The sequence below is a fragment of the Malaya genurostris genome, chromosome 1 (genome assembly GCF_030247185.1).
Source record: "Malaya genurostris strain Urasoe2022 chromosome 1, Malgen_1.1, whole genome shotgun sequence".
NCBI lineage: Eukaryota > Metazoa > Arthropoda > Insecta > Diptera > Culicidae > Malaya > Malaya genurostris.
Window position 1 is genome coordinate 148,242,755 of NC_080570.1, and position 16,806 is coordinate 148,259,560.

The following is a 16,806-nucleotide window of genomic DNA, read 5'->3' on the forward strand; positions in this document are numbered from 1 at the left end:
TCCGTGATAAATCTCTCGAAAAAGGGCTCTTTCCAATTCATTTTCCCCCTCCTCCATTCGGTGGAAAAACGGACGGAAAACAGCAGTGCGTTTGATGGGTGGTTGACAGTAAACTGTGGTACTTCTTCGGTTTTGCTCTCTCTCTTTTCAAGAGGATGGGGGGTAGGTGGCGAGTCCTCCTTCGGGAATTCCCACCGAGACTCACCGTTACACGAATGAGTGAATATTGTAGGGATGCATTTCGCTGGCAAACCGATTTGTTTGCGCATTCAGGAGATTAGGAAGTTGTTGACACGGCACAGAGTACAAACAAAACGTGCGGCGAAAAGTTGTACGGTTCCGGACGGGAAACCTTTCCGAATCCCGGTGTTTGTACGGGATTCTCAACGGGATCATTTTATAGCAAATGAGATTAATATACATAACGAAAAAAAAAAAAAATCATCACACCATACCGGCTACGAGAAAAAAAACATCAACGAAATCGTCGAAACAACGTCGAATTATCCACTGAATCGATTCACTGAAATACATGATTTCAGTTTTATCGTCAAGGGACGAAAAGTTTAGGAAGACAAACACTTTGCAAGCGTGCGGGTATTGTAAACAACGTGAGCTTAAAAACAAATTCGTTCCCTGTTTTCCTATTTTTATCAATTAAAACTAACATATACTAAAAACCTGTTGTAATCCACCTAGTGGTGTTTCTCATATTACTTATATTTCCAAAAATGTCACTAGAAGATTCTGTGAAGAATTCTTTTTTTAATATTGAATAAAAAGAGAAACTTACTTTGGGAATAAACTATCATAACCTTTTCAATTTGTAAACAGTTATGTCAAGTTAATGAGAACACACTTTACCCTATGGATCTGGAACCGGAAGTCGGACCCGGATGAAACTAATCAGCAACCTAAAGACTGTCCCAGAAAGTATGGACGCAACCAAAACCCGCTGCCATTTCGCAATGGTTCAGAATCTGTCAATATTTATGGCTGCATCCTGTTGTTTACACTCTTCTCTAACCACTTGTGCAGTTGTTTATTCGTTTTCATTAGTTTGTTTCGAAATGCGTGGACTTTCAGCAGAACAACGTTGAAACATTGTGTATAAATGGTGCACAGAACGCGGACTGTCACTGAGAAAGATAGCAAAAATGGTAGGAGTAAGTGAAAAAGCCGTGCGAAATGCAAGGAGGATAAACCAAAAACGGGTCGAAAAAAAGGTCCTGCTAACCCTCAGTTGGATAAACGTATACTGAAGGTGTTCGAGCAAAAGAAGGAGGTTTCAGTTCGGGATGTGGCCAAAAAAGTAGGCACTTCGAAGTCAAATGTTCTTCGTGCTAAAGAACGTTTGAATCTTCGAACCTATAAGTAGCAGAAACAGCCAAAACGTAGTCCGAAACAAGAAGCATCGATCAGGCCGAGGGTTCGAAAGCTGTACAATACGATTCTTGCTGGAAATTTGAACTGCATAATCATGGACGACGAAACCTACGTGAAACTCGATTACAAATCCTTGCCGGGACCCTAATATTATACGGTGCGAGAAGGGCAAGTGTTAAACCAGTCCGAGACATCGATCGAAGTCGTAAAATTTGGTAAGAAAGCTATGGTCTGGCAAGCAATTTGTAGCTGCGGTAAGATTTCGAAACCCTTCATCATCACTGCTTCAATGAACAGCGAAATATACATCAAGGAATGTTTACAAAAACGACTTCTACCCATGATTCGAAGCCACAAGGATTCTGTTGACTTTTGGAAAGATTTTGCTTCTTGCCACTACTCGAAATCAACGGTAGAATGGTATACTACAAAAAATGTCACTTTCGTCCCAAAAGACATGAATCCATCAAATTGCCCACAACTTCGACCAATTGAGGAATTTTGGGCATTAACGAAGGCACATCTTAGGAAACATGTCTCGGCAGCCGAAACCATTCAACAGTTCGAAAAAGATTGGAAAAAAGTGTCAAAACTTGTCGCCAAGAAGTCTGTACGGAATTTAATGAGGAACGTTCGCAAGAAGGTGCGCCAGCTAGTCTACAATGACTAAGTAGCAAATGTTGAGAAAGATATTCTGTTGTTGTAGTCTAATATTATCAGTATATCAAATAAAATTTGAATATATAACACTTGTGAATTATTTACAGCGAAATCAAAGTGCGTACTTTCTGGGACAGTCTTTATGAGACTAGAGTGCCTATAATCAGACTGACGACAGCTGTTCGTTTGGAATGACAGCTTTCGGAAGCGGAAACCGGGGACTAGTAGTCCCAAAGTAGTTCTATACCTATATTCACTAACTAACAAGATCTACTAACTAGATGAGTTTAGCAGTAAGTTTTATAAAAATGTGCACCTCGTTTCGTCATTGCTTGTGAAAAAATACTCTTGAAATTGAAAGTTTTCACTAATCGAACTGTAATTCCGAAACCAGAAGTCGGATCCGAATGAAATTCAAGAACACCAGCCCCTTAATCCACACCAAACAGTGACATTTTCGGGATTTCGATAAAAAAAAGGATCTTCATTCAACTGTGCCAGCGCCCATTCATGATTAAATTATAGAACAAACTGAACAAGTTTGACAATGATACAAGACACGACGCGTGATCTGTCAAAAACAGTGTTGCCAAAAGGATACCAGCAAAAAAAATCACCCTTTAAAATGACGGGTCCAGAATACCTGAAAACAGTTCGTATGGCCATAAACTAACATGATCTAAAATTTGGATCAGTTCCGAGCACAACTTAGAAGATATTTTACGATTTTCTAAGACGGTTTGAAATTTTGAAAACTTATCACCTTGTAATGTTAACATCGGAAGTCAGACTTGGATATTGTTAAGGGACTATTAGACCTGTTCATGTAAGTTTTATTTTATAGGTTTACTTAACCCTAGACTATCTTGATCTGCAAACTAGATCAATTTATTGGATAATTTACTTATGAAAGAATATTTTTGAACATATCTACTGTAAGCATCCTATCTCCGGAACCGGCAGTTGGATCTACAGATTACAAAAATCCAACAGATACATGTATGGATCCGACTAACAATTGGAATATTCTTATGGTATCTAAAGACCTCTCAGCTGGATCTAAGATGGCAGAAATCGGATGAGTCATAATTAACGCTCGGATATTTTTTTTCTCGAAATACAGTACATTTTACAGAAAAAACAAAAAAATACAGTACATCGGGTTTAAAAAAATAGTACGTTTTACAGTACACATTTTATATAAAAATGATGACTAAAGCAAAAGAAAACTATTATCAGATGATATTAATTAATCATCTCATTGTTTTTTTTTATTTCTCAGTTGAAATAAAATAAATATTTAGGTTAAATAAAAAATAACACAATATACGAATCATGAAATAACCATCAATTGTATACATTTGTATCGTTTCAATCACCTTCGATTTCGGGTAAGCATAAAATACACTCAACTATTATACCAATGTCTTTATACTCGCAATCTGCACGTTTGAGATGGTTGAATATTTCCATCCAGCGATTCACAATTGAAACGTTGCCATTTCTCTATTTTGTGATATTTTCATGACGAAAAGGAGAGCGACAAATTTTTTGGCATTTCCATTCGTTCTGTACTTTCGTCTCACAAAAAAAGGGCGAGCTATAAATGACAGATTCTATTTGTTTATTTAGCGATTCGTAAAATACCTGATTGATTTATTATTTGATAATTATTAACACTTCGCATAAGTCTTAAGCAAAATTCTTAATCTTTCGAATATTATTAGAAACTGAGAAAATTTTTATAAAAGCGCAGCAATAATTGAAAAAAAAACGTCAACAAAGAGAGGCTCTCATTTGCAGATATGCCCTTCTATCGTGGAACGATAAAATTCAAGGTTCGCTGTGTGCAGAGATGCCAGATTCACAGATTAATCCCTGGCTGTTTGCATGTATTTATATTCGCTATGCGATTGTGATATGCGTTGACATCAAATTGTATGGAATATTCTCAATTATCAAGTATATCCGCATATCACTTGATATCAGGCATTATTTTTATTTTGTTACCACAGAACATAAACTAGTTTTGGTATACCAAAATTAGTAGTGTCAAAGGAATAAAATTGTGTATTTATTTTTTTCTGTTTAAAAAAACAGTACTTTTGAAAGGCAAAAAACAGTACAAAGAAAAATACAGTACGTTTTAGAGTGAAAAACAGAACGCAGTATTTGGGTCCAAAATACAGTACAATACTGTAAAATACAGTACGGATCCGAGCCTTTTTTTCATAAACACGTTTATTTCTTAAGGCAGTTTACATAAGTTTTTCTTAGCGTAGCATCACTTTTACATAAAATTCTTAGCCTAATTTAATTCTAACATAGTCACAACGATTTGAATTTATTAAAACATATTCCTCTTATTACTTAAATATCATCTTAGGTAACTCGTCATTAATTATGAAATCTACTCGGAAATATTATTTGAACTAAACGATTAACTTCTATAAACTATAAAATATAAAATAAGCTGTTATTTTCAGACATTTTGTTGATAATTTCATAAACTGTTTCGAGTTTGTTTGTATGATCACATTATTTTTATTCTAATTTAGCTATTGGTTGAACTCATGGACGCAGCTGGAATCAGAACTAAGTCTTAAAAGGGGCCTTTATTAAATTGAAACTCCAATTTTCTTTATGAAATGATAAATAAGTTTCATGTATGAAAGGTCACGACAAGCAAGAATGTCTCGAACTGGGACATTGGATAGTCTACCTTGGGTACGCAAAGAATTTATTAGTTGAGATCTGACATCACGATACTCCACGCATGTCCAAACGACATGATCAATATCCCGATAACCTTCTCCATAAGCACAATGATTAGTCTCGGAGAGCCCAATTCGAAGGAGATGTGCATCTAACGTGTAGTGATTGGACATGAGTCTGGACATCACACGAATGAAATCCCTACTCACATCCAGTCCCCTGAACCATGCCTTTGTCGATATTTTCGGAATAATTGAGTGCATCCACCGACCCAGATCATCTTTATTCCAAGAAGCTTGCCAGCTGGCAAGTGTTCTTTGGCGAGACGAGCTATAGAATTCGTTGAAAGCAATCGGTCTCTCATAAATTTCCCCCTCAATAGCACCAACTTTGGCTAAAATATCGGCTCTTTCATTGCCAGGAATGGAGCAATGAGCCGGGACCCAGACTATAGTGATTAGATAATTATTGTTCAATATGTCGTTCAGGCACTGTTTTATTTTGCCCAGGAAAAACGGTTCAGTCTTTCCAGTCATGTTTGAGCGAATGGCTTCAATTGCACTCAGACTATCTGTGAAGAGGAAATAATGGTTTGGAGATAATGTGACGATTACACTCAAACTATAATGAACTGCTGCTAGCTCTGCTATATAAACAGATGCAGGTTCTTGAAGCCTAAATGAGGCCGAAACATTCTTGTTGAACATACCAAACCCTGTCGCTTCTTCAATTCGCGATCCGTCCGTGTAAAACATTTTCTCAGAGTCAATATGCCTGAACTTACTTGAAAATATTTTTGGGATTTCCGTCGAGCGTAGATGATCCGGGATTCCACGCACTTCGCGCTGCATGGATGTATCGAAAAATAAAGTTGAGTTAGGGACATTTAGGGGGCTGTCACGGATAGGAATATATCTTGTTGGGTTGATTTCCTGTGACATGTGATTAAAATATACTGTCATGAATTTTGTTTGAGATCGAAGCTCGACTAGTCATTCGAAATTATTAATTACCATGGGATTCAGCACCTCACATCTTATTAGCAGGCGTGATGAAAGCTCCCAAAATCGATCTTTTAATGGAAGAACTCCCGCCAGAACTTCAAGACTCATTGTATGTGTCGAATGCATGCACCCTAAAGCAATTCGCAAACAACGATACTGAATTCGCTCCAGTTTGATAAAATGAGAGTTTGCAGCGGAACGAAAGCAAACGCATCCATATTCCATCACTGAAAGTATCGTTGTCTGATACAATTTTATTAGATCTTCCGGATGAGCACCCCACCAAGATCCTGTTATTGTTCGAAGAAAATTTACTCTTTGTTGGCATTTTGTTATCAGAAACCTAATGTGTCCTCCCCACGTGCATTTGGAATCAAACCACACCCCAAGGTATTTGAAAGTCAAAACCTGTTGGATCATTCTTCCCATCATATGAAGCTGGAGCTGTTTTCTCCGCAGAGAATTCGCTCTGTTTTCTCCGCAGAGAATTCGATACCCAGATGAGCAGTCCAAACGGACAAGTTATCTAAGGTATCTTGCAATGGTTTATGCAGATCAATAGCTTTGGGTCCAGTAACTGAAACCACGCCATCATCTGCCAATTGTCTTAGTGTACATGGGGTTACAAGACAGCTGTCAATGTCATTCACGTAAAAATTATAGAGGAGCGGACTGATCCGAGCCTTAGTCATAATAAAAAAAACTGCTGACCGAAAGTTTAATTCCAAATTAAATTCAGGAACTTCATATAGGACTATAAGATCTTTCATTTGAATTTACGTTTGTGAAAATCGGTTTAGCAATCTTGGAAAAAATTAAGTGATATTTTTTCACTTAATTTAAACCATCTAACGAAAAACTGAAAAATTGCCTTGGTTAACCACTTTGTTCAATTTGTTACCTAAATATAACAACACAAGCTGTATTGATCCACATCAATATTTCAAATAGGACGATTTTGCAAACAATTTTTAACAATTCGACATAAACTTTGTTTTTCGTTTAAGTGAATTCTCAAACAAAAAATCAAACCCGAAACAATGAACACAAATAAACACGTTATTTTAAGCGTCGTCTTAAAAAAAAAAAACAATATTTTATCTATGAATTATTCAGATTAGAAGTAATTCACCTTGTTTATTCACTGTTGTGCTATTCAAAAGCATAGCATTTGAGACATCAGTTATTAATTGCGTAAAAGTACGTTCCTCTCACCATTCCATTTTTGAAATCTTCATATTTTCAAACATAACGCCAGATTTAACATAAGTAGCAAAGATCACAGTCGTAGAAGAAACATGCCTGAAGTTATACCCATCAATGTAAAGTGCGTTACACTTAAATTTCGGCGAAATCAGCCCAACTGGATCATGATCCGAGAATTTTTATCGTAACATGAAAATATTCTACTTCCCTCAAATGACTCATTTTGCTCATTTCTTGAATGGGAATTTTGCTCGTGCACCCTCCGAGCTTCGGTTGAAGAGTTGGTTTTCACTGTGATTGTCTGGCCTATCTATACGAGAAAAGCCAAAAATATAAAAAAAACTGCTGAAGCTACTCTTTTTCTCCTGGGGGCATAAAACTTCCTCATCTTCCACAACGACAGATTTGCAATATTTAAATGATACATCAATTGATACATTTTTTTCTCAATAGAATTACACTACAAACTTTGGACATCTATTTGTTCACAAATAATCACAGTAATGACATTCTATTCTGAATGCTGGATCTGGATTCGGGAACTGAGCTTTGAATCGGATTTTGAAACAAATGGCATAAACTGAATTTCGGAACTGAAATCAGAACCTGGAAGTTGTTTCATCTGAATTCCGAAAGTAATTTTAGAGATAGAATTTCGTTTCAGATTTTGGTTCCAGATTACAGGTTCAGAAATTGAAACTATGATTCTGGAAGGAACTGGTTTCTTGACTAGATTTTGGAACTGAATTTCCTTAATTTATTTTCGGAATTTTAATCCAGAATCCTAATTTAAGATTTCAGCTTCAGGCTTCTGAAGCCAAATTCAGGGTATGAATTTTAGAGCTAGATTCTGAACCTAAATGATAGAGCTGCATTTTGGCTTACTTATGAATTAGAATTTAAATCCTGTATTTAGTTTTAGAATATAATTCCTTGATGCAGTCAGAATTCATTTCTAGAATTCAGAACCTGCATGTTGGAACTACACACCAAAAAAAATTTGAATATTACAGGTGCCATAATTCCTCATACGATGTAATTCCTAAAGACCTAATTTGTCAAATAACGGAAAATTTCATTAGTAATGACCTAATGTTAGAAAAGTTTGAATTTTACTGGTTTCGACTGTAACTTGAATTCTGCTAGCAGTTTCGACTGTATGAATTTAAATGCACCTTTTACCAACTATGCTGATGTATGCTTCTGTGGCTCAGTCAATTAACAGACGTACTTTGGGATCCAATGATTCTCGGTTCAAGTCGCGGCGTTGCTATCAGTATTCTTTTTTTTTTATTTCAACGTATTTCATGTCTTGGAGTTTTAGACACAATATTAAATGTTCTTCCACGTGAATTTGCGTGAACAGCAACGCTCCATTTATGTGCATCTTATAACATGTAAAATCACAGGGATTTTTTTAAGTGTGTAAGTATGGAGCTTGAATTCTTTAACTGGATTTTGGAACTGAATTCAGTTCCTTTGTTCAAATTCGGAATTCAGATCTAGACATTCAATTAGATTTGGTTCTTGAATGCAGTTTCAGTTCCTGAATCCTGATCCAAAGCTTAGGTTCTGCTGTAGATAGATGATGATAAAAAGTACTCAACATTTGTAAACATCGAATAAATTCCGTGACTCGTTTTGTTTAGAACCATTAAAATATTGTCTATGGATTAGTTTTCTTCTACTGAGTATGTAAATCAATTATGTGTTATTTAATTGTATGGTACAATATGTTTGTCGTCAATTAGTAGTACTTTAGTATAGATACACCATTATAATTCAGGAAGCGAATCAGTAAAAGTTGCAAAAGTTGCAACGCGAAGCTATATTTGTAAGTGTGAAAGAAGCATGTCAGTTTTGTGCGCATTCACGTCCTCCAGTTATGTCTGTGACATTACCCACCCGTATTTTTTTTAAAATGATGATTCCAGTGATGTATGTCAAAACTGACCTACTGTAGGAGATCAGAGTAGCCGGTACGTGTTTCTTTCAAGTTAGCGATAAACAGAATTGCCATACAACTCGAACAAATGTTGGCAGCTCTCTCTCAGATTTCAATGAAACTTTCTGGACATGTAGACTTGGTCAAAGAAAACCACTTTGCATACTTTGTTTTGAAAAGGGCTAAACTTTATTTGACTTTTTTTTTGTTCAAATGTGTCGTACTCGTGTTTTTCCGAAAATCAGAAAAAAAAATTAAAAAAGAAGTACTGTGAACATGGACATGGACATTCGAATAATGCTTTATATTACGCAAAACATATAAAATTAATTATAGGAACTCAACATGATAAACTCTGGATTGGATTTTGGAAAAGAATTCGACTACGAATTAGTTGCCTTCAGTATAGCTGGTATGAGTAATACACGTGAAATGCCTCGTGCATACATACTCACTAAATGGTGTGCAAATGCCGCCACTCTCATATCGGAGCTCATAACTCGAAATAATGTCTGCGGTCACAGTTTGATTGACTAATGGTGCGAATGGAATGAATTTCATTTGAACATAATGAACCCAATGCCCCAAAGAGATAATTACAAAAAGAAATTGGAGAGCACTGAACAATATATTCATCAACAAGTAAAAATAAATTTGGTGTCTGTTTTGATGTCAAATTCAACTTTATCAAATACGTTGAATATCAATCATTACATCTCATTTGTATACGTCAGGTTGCACTGCTAGTGCGGCTTAGTAGTTTAACATAAATCGCTAAGCAGACGTAAAATTGAACTCTTCTTAGACGCCGATGAGTCACAACACAAAACGAAACAAAATTATGAGCACTTAGAGAGAAACGATTTTTTTAAACAAACGCGAAAAAAAGTTACGCTTAGTAAATTGATTTTCTTATGTTTATAGTGTGTTTGGAAGAAAGGTACGTCACGACCCGGGAAAATGAACGAAACCATGGATTTGATTTATGATTTTCCAACTCGAGTTCGGGCTGATGAAACTGAACAGAGTTTTAGAAACTATTTCAACCAATAGTTTTTTTCCATTCTAGTGTTCAAGATAGTGTCAAATAGTCGGTCCTCTACTTCCGAAGCAAAACGATATTCTTTCAAGAACCCCCATCTTTTCCATCAGTCAGCAGTTTGACAAAGGAGAAGAAGTTTTTCCAACAGCACCGGTTGGTTCGGTGCCATCGTTCGGAGTCACTTTCCGCAGATTCGACAACTCGATAACAAAGAATTAAAGCTCTCATCAAAGCAATCCGATCCCACCTATTTGATGATGCCAGCGAATTCGAATTCCTCGGCACGATTTTTCGTCTTTTATTTCTTTCTCTCTTGTTTTCGCTTCTCGGTTACCACATACCTCATCCGTCGGTCGCACGATTTCGTTGGGTTGGGTTGGGTTTTCCTAGCATAGCCTAGCATAGTTCTCTCGTCCTAACCAATTTTATCTCGACCGTATAAACAACCGGCGTCCAACCGAAGCGCGGGATGGGCGCTTTGAGGTGAAATCTCAAAAATTCCAACCATCCTACTCGGGCCTCCGCCACTAGAAGACCTCCACTACTCATGCACAAATACAACTGTCCGTCGTTTTCAAGGGTGTCTTGACAACCGATGGTCGATGAAGGAAAGAGCGAAATTGTATGTGTGAGGATGTATGTGTGAATGTATAAAAGACAGAGAGAAAGAGAGAGAGAGGGAAAGGACATTCGTCAATCGACCTGGCATTACGTAGTTTAGCGGCGTTCCAAACTGAGTCGGATATTTGTAAAATTTTCTGCTCCCCCCCATCTCTTGTCATCTGCGCGTTTGCTGATATCACCGCTTTTGTCTAGTCTTCCGTCGTAACACGCAGCCAACCACACAATCATCAAGCGCCGTATTCCCTTGGGGGAGAGGGGGAATCTCGCTCTGTAGTCTACAGCAGCCGGGATAGAGCTGCGAAAATTCTAGGATTTCTTGATTTCTATCACAAACTTAGGAAAAGATGCCAATAAATGGCAACCTTGAACGACAATGTTGTCAAAGTGGTTAGGAAAATTTCATCCACTTCCCCGGAACGCTGATCTCCGTTCACAGTCATGGTTCACGGAAAGACGTCATCCGCTTGCTCCGTCGTCTGAACAAAGCTTCAACGTCACCGGAGCATAAGGATTCTCGTTTGCTTTTCCGTGAAAAGCAGTCGTCCCTCCCTTTGGAACGGTTCTGCTGAAACTAATCTGGAAGTTTCGTTGCCAATCCGGAACCAACCACGCTACTAACTTTGCATGTGTAACGACGGCATCGCAACCGAGCCGAGTCTGTCAGTCCGTCGATGGGAAAGTGCACGGTGGTCTCGTTCGAAGTTGAAAGTGGTCAAAAACCTTTCAACTTTGTCGCCTATTCATGATTAAATTATAGACCAAACTGAACAAGATTGATAATGACGCAAGGCACGATTCACGCGTGATCTGCCAAAAAACAGTGTTGCCAAAAAAGATTCAAATATCAATTTATAATTATGAAAAAAAAAACAACGCATCCGAAATTTTTAACGTTGGACTACGTATTTGTTTTCGATATAGGAGTGCAAATTCAAAACACAGAAATTAAACCAGTACAAATTGTAGTCAGGGTTTTAACATGAACTAAATTAAGACAGACTTTCGATATCACTGCGACACCTACGGCTTGAAAATATTTCTTTCAATCAATTCGAGTAGATAATTGGTAGCCGAAACATCAATGAATAACGACCAATGTCAAATATTATCTTTGTCTTTAAGCCATTGATGGGTTCCCTTAGTAGAAAAAAATCCTAGTTCTTTGAATTTCATGTCCAAGCATCTCGAAATCGACTACTTCTAGGAGAAAAGTTATTATGCATCAAATTATTGCATTTTATCTGCAGATTCATATTCCGTTTTGCCTTTCCCTTATATAAAATGCTATACAATCACTGTTAAAATCGACTGTTGAATCAAGGCCCGGAGGGTCAAGATTCCTATACCAATCGACTCAGTGAGTCGAATACGCAAAATGTCTGTATGTACAGGCTGTCCCACGCAAAATTTCGAATTTAAAAATGCAATAATGAAAAACAGATAGATTTCCACACATTTATTTGAAAGGTTGATTCATAAATTTATTATGAGAAAAAAAAATTCGTTCAAATCACCCCCACGGCTGACTTGGCAGTTGCCAATCCGATCCACCCAATTTTTGAGTGCATAAAATATAATTTATTCTGGCTTTATGTCATCAATAGCAACTTGAATTTCGTGCTTGAGGTTTTCAATTGTTTCTGAATGCTTGGCCTAACATTTATCTTTAACCACTTCTCAAAGAAAATAATCCAGCGGTGTCAAATCGCAGCTTCTCGGAGGCCAATTCACATCATCATTACTGCTGATTATTTGATTTTCAAAGATTGTTCACAGAACATCGATTGTTTCGTTGGCTGAAACCAAACATTTATCATAAATAAATTTTATGAATCAACCTTTGAAATAAATGGATAATCAGAAAATGAAATCCATCAAACCGTTTTTATTATAACATTCTCCAATTCGAATTTTCTTGTGGGACACCCTGTAAATCCGACTTCCATTTCCGAAATTACAAGGCGAATAGTGAAAAAATTCAATTTCCAACGACTTATTCAGTTTCCTCAGAGATGGCGTGACCGATTTCTACAAACTAAAGTTCAAATAAAAGATCGAATGGTTTCATACAAAACTCCGGATTTCCTTATAAATCCGACATAAAGTTTCGAAGTTACAGAGTGAAGAATGATACAAATTTTCTACCGTCGCTTGAAGTGTCGAAGCAGAAAAAACGTAAAAACATTTATAAACTGGGGTCAAAACTGCTTCAATCGGTAGTTATTGTCATTAGAAGCCCAAATAAAACGAGTTCGATTAGGCTGAGGTCTTTTTTACGTGTAAAAAAACCGCATAACTTCAGAAATTTGCGTAAAAAGATAAGAAACTTCGGAAATCCGCAAAAAAAAAACGGCGTAACTTCGGAAATCCATGTAAAAAAAACCACGTAACTTCGGATATTCGTGTAAAAAAACCGCGTAATTTCGGAAATTTGCTTTAAAAAAACCGCGTAACTTCCGAAAAACGCGTAAAAAATCAAAAACTTCAGAGATTCGCTTAAAAAACCGCGTAACTTCGGAAATTCGCATAAAAAACGTGTAACTTCGGAAATTAGAGTAAAAACATAAGAAACTTCGGAGATACGCTTTAAAAAACCGCGTAACTTCGAAGATCCGCGTAAAAAACCACGAAAGTTCGGAAATTTGAGTAAAAAATTAAGAAACTTCGGAGATACGCTTTAAAAACCGCGTAACTTCGGAAATTCGCGTAAAAAATCAGAAACTTCGGAGATTCGCTTCGGAAATCCGCGTAAACAAAATCACGTAACTTCGGAAATTGGCTTAAAAAAAATCAGAAACTTCAGAGATTCGCTTAAAAAAATCGCGTAATTTTGGAAATTCGCATTAAAAAACCAGGTAACTTCGGAAATTCGCGTAAAAAAACGTGAAACCTTGGAAATCCGCAAAAAAAATCGCGTAACTTCGAAAATTCGCATAAAAAATACGTAACTTTGGAAATCCGCGTAAAAAACCGCGTAACTTCGGAAATTCGCGTAATAAAAATCAGAAACTTCAGAGATTCGCTTAAAAAAATCGCGTAACTTCGGAAATTCGCGTAAAAAAACAGAAACTTCAGAGTTTTGCTAAAAAAAATCGCGTAACTTCAGAAATTGGCTTATAAAAACGACGTAACTTCGGAAATTTGCCTTAAAAAAACCGCGTAACTTCGGAAATTCGCGTAAAAAACCGCGTAACTTCGGAAATTTGCCTATAAAATGAGAAACTTCAGATATTCGCGTAAAAAACGCGTAACTTCGGAAATTCGCATTAAAAAACCAGGTAACTTCGGAAATTCGGGTAAAAAAACGTGAAACCTTGGAAATCCGCGAAAAAAATCGCGTAACTTCGGAAGTTCGCATAAAAAATGCGTAACTTCGGAAATTGGCTTAAAAAATCAGAAACTTTAGAGATTCGCTTAAAAAAATCGCGTAACTTCGGAAATTCGCGTAAAAAAATCAGAAACTTCAGAGTTTTGCTTAAAAAAAATCGCGTAACTTCAGAAATTGGGTTATAAAAACCGCGTAACTTCGGAAATTTGCCTTAAAAAAACCGCGTAACTTCGGAAATTCGCGTAAAAAAAGCAGAAACTTCGGAGATTCGCTTTAAAAAATCGCGTGACTTCGGGAATTTGCATAAAAACGTGAAACTTCGGAAATTCGCGTAAAAAACGTGAAACTTTAGAAATTTGCGAAAAAAATCGCGTAAATTCGGAAATTTGCGTAAAAAAAACCGCATAACTTCGGAAATTCGCGTAAAAAAACGCGTAACTTCGGAAATTCGCATTAAAAAAACAAGTAACTTCGGAAATTCGGGTAAAAAAAAGTGAAACCTTGGAAATCCGCGAATAAAAATCGCGTAACTTCTGAAGTTCGCATAAAAAATGCGTAACTTCGCGAAAAAAATCAGAAACTTCGGAGATTCGCTTCGGAAATCCGCGTAAACAAAACCACGTAACTTCGGAAATTGGCTTTAAAAATCAGAAACTTCGGAAATTCGCGTAAAAAATACGAAACTTTGGATATTGGCGTAAAAAAAACGCGTAACTTTGGAAATTCGCATTAAAAAAAAAACAGGTAACTTCGGAAATTCGCATAAAAAATACGTAACTTTGGAAATCCGCGTAAAAAACCACGTAACTTCGGAAATTGGCTTAAAAAATCAGAAACTTCAGAAATTCGCTTAAAAAAAATCGCGCAACTTCGGAAATTCGCCTATAAAATCAGAAACTTCGGATATGCGCGAAAAAAACGCGTAACTTCGGAAATTCGCATTAAAAAAACCAGGTAACTTTGGAAATCCGCGTAAAAAAGCGCGTAACTTCGGAAATTGGCTTTAAAAAAATACTGCTTAACTTCGGAAATTCGCGTAAAAAAAATCAGAAACTTCGGAGATCCGCTTTAAAAAATTGCGTAACTTCGGAAATTTGTATAAAAACGTGAAACTTCGGAAATTCGCATTAAAAAAAAACAGGTAACCTCGGAAATTCGCGTAAAAAAACATGAAACCTTGGAAATACGCGAAAAAAAATCGCGTAACTTCGGAAATTCGCATAAAAAATGCGTAACTTCGGAAATTCGAGTAAAAAATCAGAAACTTCGGATATTCGCGTAAAAAAACGCGTAACTTGGGAAATTCGCCTTAAAAAAATAGGTAACTTCGGAAATTAGCGTGAAAAACGTCAAACCTTGGAAATACGCAAAACTTCGGAAATTCGCATGAAAAACCGCGTAATTTCGGAAATTCGCATAAAATGAAACGCGTAACTTCGGAAATTCGCATGAAAAACCGCGTAACTTCGGAAATTTGCACTAAAAAAACAGGTAACTTCGAAAATTCGCGTAAAAAAATAAGAAACTTCGGAGATTCGCTTTAAAAAATCGCACAACTTCGGAAATTTGCATTAAAACGTGAAACTTCGGAAATTCGCGTAAAAACGTGAAACTTTGGAAATTTGCGAAAAAACGCGTAACTTCGGAAATTCGCATAAAAAACCGCGTAACTTCGGAAATTCGCATTAAAAAAAACAGGTAACTTCGAAAATTCGCATAAAAAATGCGTAACTTCGGAAATTCGAGTAAAAAAACAGAAACTTCGGATATTCGCGTAAAAAACGCGTAACTTGGGAAATTCGCCTTAATAAAATAGGTAACTTCGGAAATTCGCGTGAAAAACGTCAAACCTTGGAAATACGCAAAACTTCGGAACTTCGCATAAAAAATGCGTAACTTCGGAAATTCGCATAAAATGAAACGCGTAACTTCGGAAATTTGCACTAAAAAACAGGTAACTTCGGAAATTCGCGTAAAAAAATCAGAAACTTCGGAGATTCGCTTTAAAAAATCGCGTAACTTCGGAAGTTCGCATAAAAAATGCGTAACTTCAGAAATTCGCGTAAAAAAAACGAGGTAAATTAAAAAATTCGCGTTGAAAAAATCGCGCAACTTCGGAAATTTGCGTGAAAATCGGAAATCCGCGTAAAAATCGAAAATCCGCGTAACTTCGGGAATTCGAGTAAAAACGAGTTTCTTCACGTTTCGTCACAAGTAAAGTAAAGTAAAGTAAAGTAAAGTAAAGTAAAGTAAAGTAAAGTAAAGTAAAGTAAAGTAGAGTAAAGTAAAGTAAAGTAAAGTAAAGTAAAGTAAAGTAAAGTAAAATAAAATAAAGTAAAGTAAAGTAAAATAAATTAAAGTAAAGTAAAGTAAAGTAAAGTAAAGTAAAGTAAAATAAAATAAAGTAAAGTAAAGTAAAATAAATTAAAGTAAAGTAAAGTAAAGTAAAGTAAAGTAAAGTAAAGTAAAGTAAAGTAAAATAAAATAAAGTAAAGTAAAGTAAAGTAAAGTAAAGTAAAGTAAAGTAGAGTAAAGTAAAGTAAAGTAAAGTAAAGTAAAGTAAAGTAAAGTAAAGTAAAGTAAAATAAAATAAAGTAAAGTAAAGTAAAATAAATTAAAGTAAAGTAAAGTAAAGTAAAGTAAAGTAAAGTAAAGTAAAGTAAAGTAAAGTAAAGTAAAGTAAAGTAAAGTAAAGTAAAGTAAAGTAAAATAAAATAAAGTAAAGTAAAGTAAAATAAATTAAAGTAAAGTAAAGTAAAGTAAAGTAAAGTAAAGTAAAGTAAAGTAAAGTAAAGTAAAGTAAAGTAAAGTAAAGTAAAGTAAAGTAAAGTAAAGTAAAGTAAAGTAAAGTAAAGTAAAGTAAAGTAAAGTAAAGTAAAGTAAAGTAAAGTAAAGT

General features: G+C 35.9%; 1 protein-coding gene across 3 annotated transcripts in view; it reads right to left on the reverse strand.

Moving 5' to 3' along the window:
- The window catches only part of LOC131426155 (plexin-A2), a 90,693-nt gene that overhangs the window by 17,727 nt on the left and 56,160 nt on the right, over window positions 1–16,806 (reverse strand). The window lies entirely within an intron of this gene.